This window comes from Balaenoptera ricei, chromosome 13, assembly GCF_028023285.1.
Source record: "Balaenoptera ricei isolate mBalRic1 chromosome 13, mBalRic1.hap2, whole genome shotgun sequence".
Taxonomy (NCBI): domain Eukaryota; kingdom Metazoa; phylum Chordata; class Mammalia; order Artiodactyla; family Balaenopteridae; genus Balaenoptera; species Balaenoptera ricei.
In genome coordinates, this window is record NC_082651.1 from 47,726,292 (window position 1) to 47,742,256 (window position 15,965).

The following is a 15,965-nucleotide window of genomic DNA, read 5'->3' on the forward strand; positions in this document are numbered from 1 at the left end:
AGCCAGCCGCCTATCGAGCCCCGCCGTCATTGGCCGACGCCCACGCCCGTCGGAGCGGCAGGCTTCGCCACTGGGTGGCTACGCTCCGCTCCCCGCCCCCCCCCCAACGCCTCGCCTTCTCAGTCGCCTCCTCCCCTCCCGGCTCTTCCAAGGCCCCCTTTCCCCTCCCGTCCCCGCCGCGTCTCCGCTGTCCAGCTGGGCGGGGACTGCTGTACGACTCTGTAAAGTCTGTGAGTCACTGCACAACCTATCAATCCAATTAAATGTCTTGAGCGAGCCGAGCAGGCGGTGCTGCCGCCGCCGCCGCTCGCCCAGCCGCGGCCGCCCCTTCTCGCAGCGCCCCTCTGATCCATGGCTGTCTGTACTTGTTACGGTGTAACCTCCTCCTCCGCCTCCTCCGCCTCCTCCTCAGGAGCCGCTGCAACTTCCCCTCAGCCAGCCTCCTCCTCTGCTTGGGGACTGCAAAGGCATGGGATAGACCTAGAGCCACTTCTGTCTCCCCTCCAGCCCTCGCTCAATCTCCCCCCTTTAAATTAAAGTCTGTTCCTCGCTCCTCGTCGTTTTAGGGATTTATTTGTCAGTCTTTTATTTCCCCTGATTTTATTTTCCCTCCCTTGGGCAAGGGGGTCGCAGGGGCCGGTGGGTTTATTTTAGGGAAGGGGCTCTCCCCCCTCCCCCCGTTTCTCCTTGTCCCTTTGCGGCCGTGACTTGATTTTCCTGCCCCTCTCCGCTCCCACCCCTCGAACTCAGCGTCCTGCACTCGAGTGACGCAGCGACACCCTCCGCCCACAGCCCAGACGTCCCCTCCCTCGCTGCCACCCCGACCCGTCTCGGGGCTGGACCCGGTGCCGACTTCAGAGAAGGGTGAGTACCGTGTTGGGTTGGCGGAGGGGTGGGGGAGAATCTAGAAAAATGTTGTAGCCGGTCCACTCTGGGGAGGGCAGGGATCACGTTGTGGGCTGGAGGTTCCCGGTTAGGCGTGGATTTGAGGTGGCGACTGCCTTCCCCTCACTCCCTCTTCCCCCGCCCCTCGACTCCTTATTCACCAGCCTTGCTGTATTTCTAGGTATTGCCAGACTTCCACCATCGGGGCATTATAACGCTTATAAAATGAGCTGTAATGGCATGCTTTCTTAGTGAGTGGTCATAGTCAGCGATGTGATCTGATAGACTGTATGGCCTGCAAAAAGTGCAAAACGGCTAATGGGTAGGTTTTCCTCCAAATCAAAGTTAAACTTTTATTCAATAAAGGCAAAGTAAAAGGTATTTCTAATTTGAATGTGTGGAGATAGACCAAGAGAAGACAGGTTGCCTTGTGGCATGGCTTACTATTTTTATTTTAAAATAGTTCTATAGGTTCCCTTTTGAAAAAAAACGTGAATTCAATATTAACGTAAAGGTTATGAAGTCGTTGAACCTGTTGGAGGAAAGCAAGGTAAGATGGAAATCCAGCTTGACACTTCATCTTTAGCTTACCTCTATTCTAGTAAGAAATTAAAACACAGAATTTTTTATTTCTCCGTCACTGGGCACAGTGGGGTGTGCTAAGGACAAAAAGGGCTTTTTTTTTCTTTTGATATCCCTCTTTTGTATACTTGATTGCTCTTGAACAAAATTTTAATTTGGTCTCTTGGTTGTTGGCTGTTCAAAAGTACACATACTTGGCCATATATGCTTTATGAGAATCTTGCCCTATGCATCTTTAATATTTAATTTGAGATAAAACTAAAAATTATGAGAAATAGGTACTCTGAATCACCTTCTGAGGTCGCTTTTGAGAATTCAGCCTATTTAAAATAGTATTCCTCTTTTTGAATCAAGTTCTGGTCTAGTTGTCCACAAGATTCAAATTAGGCCAAACCAAACATGTTTTGAAATATTAAAGTACAGGAAAGGCCTCTTAGTAGTTCATTCTCTCCTTCTCTTTCAGACTAACCAGAATAAGTTGTTGATAAATTTAATTGTAGAGAATAGACTGTTCCTGTACTGAAATCTGCCAAGTTTCTACAGAAAGATTTCTTTTTAAAGAGGAGAAATGTGTTTATGATCAGCCCAAAGTAGTAAAGTTGACTCAAATGTAAGTGCTGTCATAAGGAAATGCTTATCATAAGCCCCAAAACCTTGCAGAGTGTTTCAGGAAGACTTATACAAAGTCTTTTTGAATTGTTTAATAAATTTCATCATGTGGTCTTTTTCTTGAGTGTAAGACTGAATTATTGAGAGGCCTCAGAGCAGAGGGAAGCCATGCTGCCTGAGTTTGAATCTAGCCACTATCCCTGGATGGCTGACTGACCTTAGGCAGGTTTCAAACCTGGCCTGTGAGGGTTTTCTCCTGTAAATAGGAGGGATGACTTTTCCTCTAAGGGTTGCCTTAAGGATAATTGAGAGGGCACAAGGCACAGAGTACTTGCTGTTAGCTGCCCCATCATCATCGTCACCATCATCATCATCCACTGAGAGTATGTGTGGTGTAGTGGTTAAGGGGACCTCCACAACCAGACTGGAGGTTCAAGTGCCAGCATTTCCTCTTGCTATCCTTGTGATCTTGGCCGAGGTAACCTCAGATTCCCCATCTATAAAGCAGGGATAATAGAAAAATGTACTTCATAGGGTTACTGTGAGGTCAGAATGAGTTTGACTAGTATTTGGTACATCTTTTCAAGTTTAATTCTGTTTTGTTCCTGGTATGTCTTGAAACAATGGGTGACTATATTTTTTAGAACTATACTTTTTGTAAAGATAAAGAATTATTGCTGTCAATGAAATAAGCGGAGTTCTTATCCATATGCATGATGATTTATGGGATTTATACTTTTCAATAAAGTTTATATGAGTTTTTATGAAAGTGAGTTATTGGATGAGTTGAGTTGATCACTCTTTCATTTAAACTTGCATAACCAAATATATATACCACTATTATAATGATAACCTATCACATACTTGCTGTTGTATGTGATTTTCTCCTCTACTAAACAGAAAGCTCTTTGAGGGTAAGAATAGTGTTTCATTCATAATTTAATCGCAGGTGCCCAGCAGAGTACCTGGTACATAGATAGGCTTAATGAATGCTGTAGAATGAATTAAACAATGTTATTCTCAATTTGTTTATGAGTAGTTGAATGACATTGTAAGTGATATGGAGCATACTATTACTTGTGGTGTTGAGTTGAATTTTTATGTTCTCAATTACTATTTTTGGAAATAGAGAGGGAATTATAACATGTTTTATTAGGAAAATATTTTTCATTTTGAAGATTGAACTTAAAATATTCTGAAAAGTACATATCAAATATCTTCTTTTAATACCTGACGTGGCCATCTTTTTACTGAAAGACCTTCTGACTCCCAGACTTCCTGTAACTAAGTTGGATGTTACTATAATTAATACAAATTATACAAATTAGATTTTGAATGTCCCAAATGATAATGTGATGTTATTATCGGCTTCAGAATTAATAATAAGAAAGAGAATTTATCAAACCAACACTGCGGAAATAAAACGATATCATTTCCTTAAGGACCTAAGCTTTATTTCTCTTTCCATTCAAGAGTGAAATTCTTTCTCTTGAGCAGTCTTAATAAATAATTAGCTTTTCAAATAAGCGTAGTAAATAGTGTAATAGGAATCATAAAGAAGGTATATGTAATTAGTAAATAAAGCACTTTAACTAACTTCACCACACACTTAATACGCATTACACAATTGGGTAATGTATCTTTTTAAATAAGCAAAATTGATCGTGCCTGTGCCACCCGCTTCATTTTTAGAATCATTCTGCTTTACTTGTCAATAAAGCCAGTTTAATTACTGTGCCCTCTGAAATTATAAAAATGCAAGAAATATCTTTCATGGAAGAGATATCCTCAGTAACAAAATCTGAAAACTAATCTACTCAGAAGTGTTACAGAGTTCCATAACATTGTTAAAACTTTTGAAATATGTGAACTATCTAGTACAATGTGGGTAATTTTATGTATATAATCCTTTGTCTAACCAAATCATCAGTTATCCAATTTAGTTGAATATATTGCATTTTCACTGGCTAAAACAATTAATTTTTAAAAAGTCGCCCTTTTTTGTTCATACACTTTTAAAGCAGCTAATCTAAAATGAAACTTTAAAAAATTAATTTATAGGCACTTAGAAACTACACTTAAGTGTCTGGTTTGCAAGATGAAAGGTCTGAGTTTTTGCTTAACACATTTCAGCATAACATTATTTCTGTAGCTTATATCTCTTTCATTTAACCTTGTTCGTTTTGGTGAAGACATTTGAGTATTTATTGATATTTTACAGATGTATATAATGTCTTCAACTTTAAAAAAAGTGAAGTTTCTGATGAAGAATTGTCTGGAAGGAAGAGGAAGAGGAATAGAAATAACCTTTAGGGCCTGTGATTTCTATCCTTGTCTTTTAACATTAGGAAAATGGGTAATAATATACTCTGTCAGTGATCAAAAGGAGAGGAAAATTATTTTTGTGTTATCTATTGACATAAACTTAGAATTAAAGTCCCTGGAGTTCTAGACTGAACCGATTGGCACATGACCTTGAGCATTACACTTAACCTCCAGGACTCTCCCTGTTCTTATCCTTTTTTTTTTTTTCATCGTTATTAGATTATAATTGCTTTACAATGTTGTGTTAGTTTCTGCTGTACAACAAAATGAATCAGCTATATGCAACCTATATCCCCTCCCTCTTGGGCCTCCCTCCCACCCTCCCCATCCCACCCCTGTGGTCCTCACAAAGCACCAAGCTGATCTCCCTGTGCTATATAGCAGCTTCCCACTAGCTATCTGTTTTACACATGGTAGTGTATATATGTCAGTGCTACTCTCTCAATTCGTCCCACCCTCCCCTTCCCCCTACGCCCCCGCCGTGCCCACAAGTCTGTTCTCTATGTACTGCCCTGCCACTAGGTTCATCACTACCATTTTTCTAGATGCCATATATATGTATTAGTATACAGTATTTGTTTTTCTCTTTCTGACTTACATCACTCTGTATGACAGACTCTAGATACATCCACATCACTACAGATGACTCAATTTCGTTCCTTTTTATGGCTGAGTAGTGTTCTTATCCTTTCAGTGGGAAGAGGGAAGGCAGTTACCCTGCCCTCACTCACAGAGGACATTGTAGGGGTAAGTTGTAAGTGCTTTTTAAAAGCGTTGGAGAAGGACAGGGTGCAAGCAAATACAAAGTAAACATTTGCATTTAGAAATGGACATTTGTCATTAAAAAATTGTGACTTTAGATCTTTTTGTCTGAAGGGCATTTTTCCTTTTAACTTTATATTTGTAGAGACTTCTTACTGGTATGTTCACAAGAAAGTATAAGGTACCTAAAGAGGCAAGAAACTTTGAAAGGGATTTTAAATGTTAACATTGAGTTTTGGTATATCCTGGATTATAGCAGATGTTGATATTATAAGAACAAACTTTATGTATCTAGGAGATAATACATTTTATTAACTTAAAGCTTGTAAAACTTTCACGTGTGTTGCAGGAAAAAATGTTTAGATGTATCAGTTTCGTCAGCAGTATATTCAAAGAGAAAAATTAGATTATTTACTTTTAAATTTCAAAAGGCTTACTTGGCTAGAGGACCCCTCCTTACACTCAGTTATTTTTGTACCTTGAATACAGTGAAATGTGCACATTTCAGAATATAGTGGCTTGAAGGATTTTATTTACTCCAGCGAATCTTTTATTTAGGAAGGTGAGTGAAGACAGGTATGTAAAGGCTGTATTTTAAGAAACTAGTTTTTTTTTCCTCTTGTCCCTAAAAATGAGTTCTGAGTCTTTAAAAGTCAAAAAGCCCAGAGTTAGCACATTATGTCAGTTTCTTTGAATTCAGCTTTCCCTCTCTCTGGTTTTTAACAGAAGAGTTGTCACAACCTTATGATATTATCACTTTTTAAAGTGGAAATGAAATTCTAGTGTACTCAGAGTGAGACCTATTAAAACAAGTGGGACATACAAAGAAATATTTTTTGTTCCAACTAATATTAAGTATAGTGAACAGTCATCCTCAAATGCAAGGTTGCTAAGCAGAAAGCAACTTTTAAAAGTGTATTGTCCTTTTGTCCTTATTGTTCAACATCCAATTGATGAAAACTCAGAACGATCAGATTTCTTTTCTACTTTTGAATGTAAGTCCACACTGATGTTTATGAAGTTTTGTGTGATGTTACGTACAACTCTGTAGTATTGAATGTTTACTTTTAACATATTAAATAAAATGACCAAAACAGTCCACCTTTTATTTAAATTTTATCTGATTTTCACAACCTTCTTCCCTTTATTCTACCATTGTTTTTCAGTTTTCTTAACATTACCACTTGAATTTGTATTTCTTTTAATGTGGCATCTTTCTCATTTTGCTCTTCTTTTCACATTGGTCTTTTTCCTTGATTATGAGAGGTTTTTTTCTTTGCCTCTCTTTTGCCTTTGCCTCTGTTTAAAGCATGGAATAGGGGTTTTCATCTATTTCAGTCTGCTTTTATGAGATAGGGGCAAAGCCCTTCCATATAGAAAATTTGCTTTGCCTTATTTCAGAAGATGAGCTCTCTGATCATCTTATCTACACAAAACTTAAGGGGCCATTTTGTAAACCTAAAACCAAGTTTTAACTCATGTGAGGTGGTAAAAAGGGACGATAACGATGTGTTTATTATTTACTGCTTTTCTATTAATCTCTTATTTTGGGGGCTTAACCACAGAATTTTTTCTGTCCACATTACCTTGAAACAGCTCAAACATCCAGGCTTTGTGTTGCTCGGCGCCCAGTGCTGGGCGAGCCCTGGCGGCAGTCTGAGCTATGACCATGGCCACCTGACCACGTGGGGGGCGAGTGGGCCTGAGAACAGCACATTAGACATGAAGAGCAGGTCCTTTGTTTTGTTTTTAACTCCGTAAAACCAGACAGAACCTCAGACTCTGTCCACTGTGAGGTTTTCCAGGGTTCGCCATTGTTGAATGACTAATGTTCCTGGTGAAGTAACCATTAGCTTTATTGTCTTCCAGTGGCCTCAGCTCAAATGAAATGTATCCCTTTGAGTTAATTTTGTTTTGATTTTAAGACTTCTTTTCACTGAGAAGATCAAAGGGTATGAAAATGAATATGTATTTTTAAACAAAAAAGATTTACATAAAAATCCTTTGAGTAAAAAGATTTTCTAAGGACTCAAATCCATTGATTTGGAGAGAATGTTTAGTAGTTTCTTTCTTATTTTTTTAACATCTTTATTGGAGTATAATTGCTTTACAATGGTGTGTTAGTTTCTGCTTTATAACAAAGTGAATCAGTTATATGTTTAATAGTTTCTTAAAATACTTGACATTATTCAGACATTGGTAGTAGAAAACCTTTCAATTTGATTAAATGAAATGAATCCCCTTTTTGATTTATAAAACAAGCAGTCCATTGTTACTTTTTATTTAAACAATTCAAATATAGGGTTAGATAAACTTCATTTTGGAGTTGATTAAATAAGAGACTTTCCAGAAATTGTACTTTGTAAAATCTATGCCTCCTGGAAGAAGCTTGGTCTTTCTTTTTTTCTTTTGTAAACCTATATCCCATTCCTGACTTCATTCATTTATTCATTTCATTCAACAGATTTATTGAGCACTTACTATGTGCCAGCTACTCTTACGAGGCATATACATTATAGCAGTGAAGAAAAGAAACAAATATTATTGTCCTTGTAGAAATTACATTCTAAACTATTCTGATGTGTTTAGAGCTTGTTATCTACTATTTTGAGTAGTGATAACTAAACACTGTGTAATAATGGTTTGAAAAAAAAGTCAAGATTTCTTCATATGGATTTTATACCTTTTAAGTTGGTACAAAAGTCTAAAACTGAATCCTGAAACAAAACTGCATTCAAATGGACAATTTTTATTTGAGTTTGAGTTGAAATATTAAAAACCCTATAATGTTGTCGATGTTTCCACCAGAAATCATGAAATCATCCTCTTTTATGAACCCTGGGAAACCTTACATTGGACATGGTCTGAAATTTCTCCTAGCTTTTCTCCTAGCTTTTCTTTACACCTTTGAAGTTGTTTTCTCACTTTGCTTTGTTTTCTTTGTGACAGAGCCTGAAAAAAATGTGTATCACTGAAAATTGCACAATGGAAATGTAGTCATCTCAGCTATATGGCACAATTAACAAGAAAATCTTAAGTTTCCTTTGTCTAGTGTATATAAAGAACTAATCTTTTGTTTCTGTGATTGTAAAAACTATGTAATTTCCTAAACAAATAAAACTCTTAGTGTACATTTCCACCTCAAATATTTAAGAAGATATATGTGTTTTTGCGGTACAAATAGTACGAGTATGATATAATATAATGATTTTCATTAATTATTTCATTTTTGTTCATAAATATTTAACACATGTCCCAAGTGCTTGGGGGTATCAGAGACTAATAGACATGGCACCTGTCCATAATGGTTTTCACAGTCCAGTTGGGGAGACAAAAGATCCCCACATGAAAATTGTCTCTTGTGTTGGGCAATATGAGATTTAACTTGATGGAAAGTCTGGTGTAGGCCACTAAACAGTAAGCAAGGTCAAATGGACTTGCCTTCTGGAAGTCCTGAATGGCCTTCATGGGAATCCATCCTTCCTTTTATTGTTTTTGTTTTTAATCCTTTTAAGTTTGGGAAAGATGGCCATCTTTGTGCCTTAGGCACCTAAGGGTAGAACAGTCCCTTTTCTAGCTACTGCAACTGCTCAGCAAGAAGGAAAGGAAATGGAGTACACACCCTAGCCATTTATTATCAATACATTCGCTAGCTATCCCCGAGGGAAGCAGGGACTCTGAACCAAAAATAGAATACAAATGCCCCAACTTACCGTGGTTCAACTTCCAATGGTTCAACTTTACCATGGTGTGAAAGTTCTATACATTCAGTAGAAAATGGAGCTGGAATTTTGAGTTTGGATCTTTTCCTGGGCTGACAGTATGCTACACGATCCTCTCGTGATGATAGTCATGAGGTAAATAACTAATACACTTACAACTATTCTGTACTCGCACAACCATTCTGTTTTTCACTTTCAATACAATATTCAATAACTTACATGAGATATTCAATACTTTAGTATAAAGTAGGCTTTGTGTTAGATAATTTTGCCTGATTGTAGGCTAATGGAAGTGTTCTGAGCGTGTTTAAGGTAGGCTAGGCTAAGCTATGATGTTTGGTAGGTTAGGTGTATTAAATGCATTTTCGACTTACAGTATTTTCAGTTTACATGGGTTTATCAGGATGTAACCCTGTTGTAAGTTGAGGAAGATCTGTATATGGGCACACAATGGATATGGTTTGGGTTCTTGAGAACAAAAATTTTTCCAGAGCTTTGGGAAGGGTGGTACATCAGTGAGGGCCCTGTACACAAGGGGAGTTCCCTGAAAAATGGAAGAACACTGAAAGGGGAGGAAAGAAGTGGAGATGGAGACTTTTGATAGTTACTGAAGGCACACTCTTTTTCCCTTAGTTTTGCCTGGAGCAGTCCTGCCTGTGAGATGGGCATGCCCTGGGCCTGATATGCCAAACTTAGGAAGTCTGTATATTGCTGTAATATGTAGGTATGATCTTTCTAAATTGTTTTGCTTTTCAGTTAGCTGAGATTCCTGATATGTGTGTGTTTAAATTCTAAAATATAATGCCATGTGACTATGGCTTTTGTTTTCATTTTCCTGCACATTTAAAAATATTAAGAATTTCTTTGTTTTTTGAGTATATTTGTTTATTTGGACCTAAATCTAAGGTAGAATAACACAATATATGCTTGTCTGTTAGATTTAAATTAGGGGGAAAAATCTAAAGCCTTAATGTTTATTTTAGCTGTCGATGAAAGTATTTGGACACTTGTATGGAGACTTTTTTTTTTAATTGTTTCTTTTCCGAGAAACTGTATCTGTGCTAGAACCATCACATATCTATTTGATTTAAAGGCCACCTGGGATAGTTATGTTCATTATCTTGATTGCTGATGATTTCAAGGGTATATAGATATGTCATGACTTATCAAATTATACATTTTAAATATATGCATTTATTAGATATCAATGAAACTTTAAGAAAAAGTCACCTAGGTTGTAAGGTATATTTTTCAAGATAAAACCTCTATTGTAAGATTATATTTTTAAAGTTTGTCATTTATTTTTTATTTCTTTTTAAATTTTATCTACTGTTTATTTACCTCTATCCCATACCCCAGTCACATACATTTTAAGAAAGACAAATGGAACTGCAGAGACTCATGTGCCAGCTGAAATTTAGATATAGGACCTTAGAGAGCTTTCTACTGTATGTAATGCTCACTAGAGTATTTTTAAGTAATTTGTACAAATCTGAATTTGGAGAATTGGAGTTGTGTATTTTTCAAGGAATTCTTCTTTCCTTATAGTTTAACGGATTGTGACTCATCTTTGGCGTGGAGTAAAGAGCATGATTTTAGTAGGACTTTTTTTTAAAGAGATTAAATGGCTTAATGCTTCTCCTTAAATATTGTTCCTTTTTTTAAATTGCATTTTTATAAATTAAATTTTGGCATGTTGGACCATAGAGTCTATGGATAGATTTGTTTAGGGAATAACCGAGGCTGCTCCATTCTTCTTGCCCTCGTGGTCTTGAGCACAGCACAGAAGGCTTCGTTATCGATCTGTTAGAGTCCTGGTCTAATTTTAATTGAGTATTCCTTATGTCACCCAATGTGTGTTTCAGAGAAATTTCTTCATTGTTGGAATTAATGCTTATGTTAACTTTAAAACGGCAACTGTGTGTGTGTGTGTGTGTGTGTGTGGCCGCGCTACGTAGCTTGCGGTATCTTAATTCCCTGACCAGGGATCAAACCCCCCGCCCCCTGCAGTGGAAGCATGGAGTCTTAACCACTGGACCGCAGGGAAGTCCCTAAAACGGCAATCTTTTATGAATAAAAAACATTCCAGAAAAAAATTTGAGTTGTGTTTTTGGGATTGGGGCTGTCAGGGTATTAATGAGTTGTGCCTTGCAAGCTCAGGCTCCTTCTACCATACAAGAGGGCCACATTACAATCACCCATCCCCAGGCCACAACCCAGGGAGAGGCCCTGGTTTCAGTATTTTTGAAAGTCCTCAACTTATTCCAATGTACAGCCACACTGTGCTCTGCAGGGCTGTATCTCACACCGTATTCCCCCACACCCAAACTTTCTGTTGTAAAACTTTTCAACTATGTAGAAACCTTGAAAGAATAATTCAGTAAAGACCCATATTTCCTCCACCTAGATTCAGTAATTATTAACCTTTTGCTTTATTTTGCTTTATGACTCTCTGTTTCCCTTTCTTTATATGTATAATTTTTTGTACCATGTGAAAGTAAGTTCTAGGTATCATGACTCTTTACCATTAAATATTTCAATATGCATCTCCTAAGAATAAGGACATCTTCCTACATAACCACAGTACCATTATCACACCTAAGAAAATTAATAATAACTTGGAATGCTTTTCAAGAGCTCAATTCCATTTATTAAAGATGTATGAATTCACATTCTGCTAAAAGTTAAATGCATATGAAGTGAGAAGTTCTGCAGAATATGAAATTCTGGGAATTTTTGCTAAAGATATGTTTCTTATCTGTGTTTGCAAGTAAGGCCACTACTTCAAACATTTTTATAAGGTAAATGCCTTTTCTTATGTATGCCGAGGTAAGATCCTTTCTAGATCTAACGTCGCATGATTGTATCATGAGAAAAAAAATTTATCAAAGTTCATGCCACAGTGTGGTTTAGTGGAAAAAGCCCCATTTTGAGCCAGAACGATGTTGGTTCAAATTCTTGCTCTGCCACTTACTGCAGGTGACCTTGGAGAAGTTGAATTCATGTATCAGGATGCTTTTAGAAACCACCCTCAAGCTTGCTGGAATCATCAGGAAATTTATTATTTCACAACAAATCCAGAGCTACGGCGGGCTCCAGGGTTGGTCAGTTCTGTAGCTCAGGTTCTTAGGGTCTTTTGGCTTTCAGCTGGATTCCTTGCTGGCTCCCACGTCTGTTTTGGCTCCTTCCTCAAGCTGGTTCACATGCTTATGTTATGGCATTCAGAGGAAGTCAGAAACCTCCACAGGTGTGGACTGTCAGTCTTTCTGTCTGATTGGGCATCTCTGCCCACATCTGGACCAGAGGGCTGGGGTTCTCTTAGGGAGAGGAAGGGAGGAATGGATGTCGGGTGTACCACTAACAGTGTTCATTACTCCTCTCCAAGTCTCCGTTTCCTCGCTATAGAATAGGAACAGTGATATCTACCTCTATGATTATTAATTGGTATACAACAGTTAAAGCAACAATACACAGCTGATTTTAATAAATGCTAATTCCTATTTTTTTCTTCTCTCCTTTTCATCTTACGGAAAATTCTCTCTTCCTTTGACACTGCTACACTCCATTCTAGTAAGTATATGTAAGTGATTCTCTCAACTGGTCTTTTACCTGTCCTCTAACCTCAGTATCTAGGGCATAGCATTTTTTTAAAATAAATTTATTCATTTTATTTATTTATTTTTGGCTGCACCGGGTCCTCACCGCTGCGCGTGGGCCCTCTCCAGCCGCGGCGAGCAGGGGCCGCTGCTCTCCGTGGCACGCGGGCCTCTCACTGTGGTGGCCTTTCCCACTGCGGAGCGCGGGCTCCAGGCACGTGGTCCTCAGCAGTTGGGGTGCCCAGGCCCAGCAGTCGTGGCGCATGGACTCAGTAGTTGTGGCACACGGGCCCAGTGGCTCTGCGGCATGTGGGATCATCCCGGACCAGGGCTCGAACCCATGTCCCCTGTATTGGCAGGCGGACTCTGAACCACTGCGCCACCAGGGAAGCTCTAGGGCATAGCATTTTATGTGAATTTTGCACTTTGGTCAGGTACCCTCCATTAATCTATCTTGGCCCTTCTTATTTTTTCTTATGTATTTCAACTTTATATTATTCCAAAGCCAGGGAAGGGAAACTGTCAACAGTGTGCATATATTCATCAAGAGACAGATCAAATGGGAACAAAAATCTCTTTAATTTCGCTATTCGTAAAACAACAGAGTTGAAATAGATTTTTTTCCTTTATTTAAAAGAAATGCACCATGACCTGTGGAAAAGTCAGCAAAATAAAGCACTATATTTGAAATACAGTACCTTATTTGTCCAGGATAGACCGGGTCTTTGATATTTTGGGAATATCTAGGCTTATCATGGTAGGTTAGCCAGGTTTATCAAGGCAGTTTAGCCACTCTAGTTTCTCTAGAACGTACTTTCTAAATAGAATTGTGTCTGATTTACAAGTCAGTCTTTTCTGGATTGTTTGATCTTGAGCCCTTTCTCACCCACTGTGAAAAAGTAATCTTGTAAAGATGCGTTTTCCAGTATGTGTGCACACTGGTGGGTCTTTGTTCACGCATGCCCTTCTCAAAGTATGTAGAGAAGGATTGTCATATTTTCCCCCATTGGAATTTTTAAAGCACTCCTGAATCACCTGCGAAGCCTGCAACATTGTCACAACCCAATCACGTCGGAAGATCTTCACCTTTTTAAAAAATTTTCTTCCTAAATGATGGGATCACTCTTGAAGGGGAGCTACTGATTCTTCTTGACCCCTCAAGTAGACAATTTGATTCCTGCCAACCTCCATGGAAAGAACAGAAGAAGGGTGAAAGTCTTGTGTCTCTCTTGACTTGGAAGATGCTAAGTCTTGGGTTGTCCCTAAATTTTCAGTTACAGTTTTTTTACTTGGTCTTTCATTTTTAGGTTTAGTGTTGATGAGGTGCCTATTGCTCTAGTAAGCTCTGTGAATACTGAAAATACTCAGATTTTGAATGGTTCCATCCATAATTCAAAGCGTCTGCTGGCATGAATTGTTTCGAGCCAGAGGGTTACTTTTTAAAAGAACTATTTAAGGGCTTCCCTGGTGGTGCAGTGGTTAAGAATCCGCCTGCGAATGCAGAAGACACGGGTAACTACTGAAGCCCGAGCGCCTAGAGCCCGTGCTCCCCAACAAGAGAAGCCACCACAATGAGAAGCCCGCGCACCGCAACGAAGAGTAGCCCCCGCTCGCCACAACTAGAGAAAGCCCGTGCACAGCAATGAAGACCCAATGCAGCCAAAAATAAAATAAATAAATTTAAAAAAAAAAACTATTTAAGTTTGTTTTGATGTTTCTTATACATCTCAAATGAAAGTTCTGTAAACTTTAAATTACGAAGCAGCACAATGAAAGCAGAATTCTGAAATAAATTGTATTTTATTAAAGAAACCAGAGAAGGGACACTGTGGCTATAATTTTAGTTAAAAGTGCTAGAATTTGGGGGGAAAAAAGTTAGAACTTTGTATTGCATTTCCTCAAAGTGCTGTTGGTTACTTTTAAAAAGGGAGACATAAGACTGTAACTTGTGAAGCTTGGTTTTGTTTGGGCAAATTTTAAATTTTAGTACCTTGCAGAAAAGTTTAGTGGACAAGATTCCCTTTGCTGTGTAACAAATGTTTTTACTATTTAGCTAAGGTTTACTACCGGTGGCTCAGAGGCTGAAAGGAAAAGTGAAATGGCTGTTGTTTCCCATCTAATACTAGATTTTATTTTTATTTCCACTACCCAGTGTTAAAAAAAGAAATGAAAAGAAATGAAAAGAAATCAAAGATCAAGATCCAAAAGCTCAAACTAAAATTTAATTTCCTAACTAGAATAAGGCTGGTTTTGCCATGATGTGAAAAGTCATCCGTAAGAAACATTTGTTAATAGCTAAACAGTTGGCCATACTGATTGCTGGGATTAGTAGTTCGATTGGGATGTACTCCTGTCTTCAGATAATCAGGCAGGTAAAAACCAATCAAGGCAAAGCAGTTGGGACTGACTCAACTTCTTTTTTGCCTCCCTACAGAGAAATGTTTCAACTATGCTTCTTGCCCCTACTTTTTAGTCTCCCTGAGAGAATGGAACAAAAGTCCAAGTGACAGTGGGTTGGAGAGCAGTGCATTATCTGCCTCTTGTTACCCAGGACTTATATACTCTAATGATAGAATAATTGCTAGAGCTTTGTTTTTCTTTCTTGATTCTATCATTTCTGTGTTGCCTTGGGAGCTTCTCATGGGCGGGGTCTAAAGTTGTGTGGAATGGATTTTAAGGGCAAACTGCTTTTGTCCCAGGTCATTTATTGTTTTCATTTTCTGTAAGAAGTTCTTATTTTGGCTGAAAAATTGCAGCATGACCAACAAAAAATTGTTGATCAGCTAAGAAAAGTATATTTACAGTAGCTTTGAAAAACCTATTTGGAAAAGAGATTATACTTAAAGATTATTATTTCTGAAAGACCCATATACCATGGAGAAATGTTCCAGCCATGAATCCATTTTGCTGTATTAACCATTCGTGCCATTCAGTCTGTGCATCTTTAATTATATGCTATATATTTGAGCATGAGGCATTTGGGGACACTTACTGGTCAACTTTGAGTTTTGAGAAATTTTTTTTTTTAAGTTGCAGCCGGACAAAAACAAACGGTAGTTTGAGGGTATTATTGGAATTGTATTATGGTTGAAAATTTTGATTGTTAGAAAATTTGTCTGTAATTAGCCATAAATTTAGTTTTATTGTGGACCAAGTCATGGACTCTGCTGGAGATGCAGAGTCCTAACTTAGTGTGAAAACGTTCTGGTACAGGGACCCTCCTGTCCTCTCAGCACCGTTGTCATGTTCCACTTCAACCCATTTCACATGTTGTGGCTAATGTAGTGACTGCTGAGTGGTAAGTGCACTAGATCAACAGGGGTCATAAGTTTTTGGTTTTGTTTTTTGCAGTACTTATGCATCATAAGAACAACATGGTGAAAACTGAAGCGTTTTCTATTTGGGTTAATTTAGGATCACCAATAGAGATATAAAGCATTTGACCTTTTTTTTTTTTTTTTCTGTTTTGCTCTCACCTGATTAC

General features: G+C 38.2%; 1 protein-coding gene across 2 annotated transcripts in view; it reads left to right on the forward strand.

The window, feature by feature from the left end:
* The first annotated feature begins 203 nt into the window (after nucleotides 1–203).
* Nucleotides 204–15,965, forward strand: part of SERTAD2 (SERTA domain containing 2) — a 114,748-nt gene continuing 98,986 nt past the window's right edge. Inside the window, exon 1 of one of the 2 annotated variants that reach the window (XM_059943197.1) lies at nucleotides 204–864. The gene's annotated coding sequence lies outside the window, so the exon portion shown is untranslated. Of the gene's footprint in view, nucleotides 865–9,565; nucleotides 9,606–15,965 lie in introns of those variants that run through there. The other variant, XM_059943198.1, reaches the window with a different exon arrangement.